The sequence below is a fragment of the Poecilia reticulata genome, unplaced genomic scaffold (assembly GCF_000633615.1).
Source record: "Poecilia reticulata strain Guanapo unplaced genomic scaffold, Guppy_female_1.0+MT scaffold_286, whole genome shotgun sequence".
NCBI lineage: Eukaryota > Metazoa > Chordata > Actinopteri > Cyprinodontiformes > Poeciliidae > Poecilia > Poecilia reticulata.
Genome location: NW_007615064.1, coordinates 107,533 through 109,337, shown reverse-complemented (window position 1 = coordinate 109,337; position 1,805 = coordinate 107,533).

Genomic DNA, 1,805 nt, shown 5'->3' with positions numbered 1-1,805 from the left:
AAATCGTGTGACGACGCCGTCGATGATGCGGCTGGTGGAACGAACCAATCACAGTTGAGGCGTGACGTCGTGTCCGATGTAACGCCTCCATGTTGTGTTTCAGGTGTACGAGCAGGACGACCTGTCGGAGCAGATGGCCAGTCTAGAAGGACTGATGCAGCAGCTCAACGCCATCACCGGCTCCGCCTTCTAGCCGCCGCCCGGCCCGGCCCGGCCCGGCCCGGCCCGGTCCGGTCCGGTCCGGCTCTTCCTCAGCCACGGACCGATCTGCTCTGACTGGCTGGTCGCCCAGATCTCCATCCGTTTGGTTTCCTGGTCTGAAAAGGGAGTGAAACTCTGCAGCATGAACAGAACCAGCTGTGGGCGATTCTCTAGAAACCCTCTAGATTCTCCGACATGAAACCGGGACGAACCAACCAGGACAGGAATAYCACAGAAAAGACGACCAGCGTCCCATCCTCCGTTTCTCCTCTTCGTGGTATTTATTGGCAGTGACCGCACCTCGCCTCTTTCCACCGGTACTGTTGGGAATATTCCTTCATCTCTTGGTTTTGCAGAACGTTTGGAAATCTGCGATTCAGAAACGAAACGTCTTCAGCCAAAGTTTCACTGAAACGGGATATTTTTCACATGGACCTAAAGTTTCCCATCATGCCGCGCTGTTCCGTGTGTTCTCCTTGATTTCCTTTTTCGCTCTGCGGAGCGTCAGCCGCTCCACCTCCGGGACGCTGCGAACGCAGAAACGGGAACGTTCARAMRGATCCCCRTCGTCTGACCTGACGTTAGCCGTTAGCGACATTAGCTTGTGCTGCTGCCAGATTCTGACCTTAGGAAGCTTATTGTGAATATCTTTGCTTTTGCTACTTGTTCCCGTCCGTCTTGATGCCRAAACGCAAACCAGAGGGCGAGGAGAAACAAAACAAGATCAGATTATTGTAGGTTTGAGTAAAAGARGAAAACTAGAGTTCAGTTTGGCCAGCATTATTTCTGCCACCGCCTCAACTTTTGGTTTYGGTCCGGAAACTGTTGGACGACGTGACGATTCAGCACATCTACAGATTCAACTGTTAGCTGGGTTTCAGTTGGACTCTCACTGAAACATTCATGGCCTGTAAAGTGAGACGAGACGTAAAAAAAAAAACCGTAAAGAGTAAAAACATAGGCAACACTAATGCTAACACTAGCAACAGACTGCTAACTGTTAGCACCGGCACGCTAAAAGATCTGTCGACTATCTCTGACTTTTGCGTTAGCCCGCTAACACTTGGCAACAGCAATAACATGCTAACAGTTAGCAGCTGTGAAACGTTCAGCCTACAGATTTTTCCCGCCTTTCCGTCCTGTTGCCTAGCAACCATGACGGCGCTGAACGCAAGCTGCTAGCAGTGGAGCCCGAACTTTTCCTGAGTTTGAGTTATTAACCCTTTTAGTAAATTAAATTTAAAACGGAAACAACTGCAGCTAATTCACCCTGAACAAGATCATCTTTATTATTTCACTAAACCACAAAGTTAAAGTTTCATTCTGACCAATAACTGGTCAGTTCAGGTTCATGACCTGTGAACAGTTCCCGCTGTAAAGATCCAGATTTAGATGAACTAGTTCAGGACTCATGGTTTCATCTCTGCTCTGTGTCGGGTTGTTTCCTGACATGTTCGTCTCTGTTTTTATTTTTATGACACTGGGGGATTTCTTTCTGCTCTTATTTGCTTTGAAGAACCAAACGAACACGCGACTGAACACAAACCCACCAGCTTCACTTTGAGTTTCCTTCAGGGGTTTCGTTTTTTAGAAAAAGACAAAAA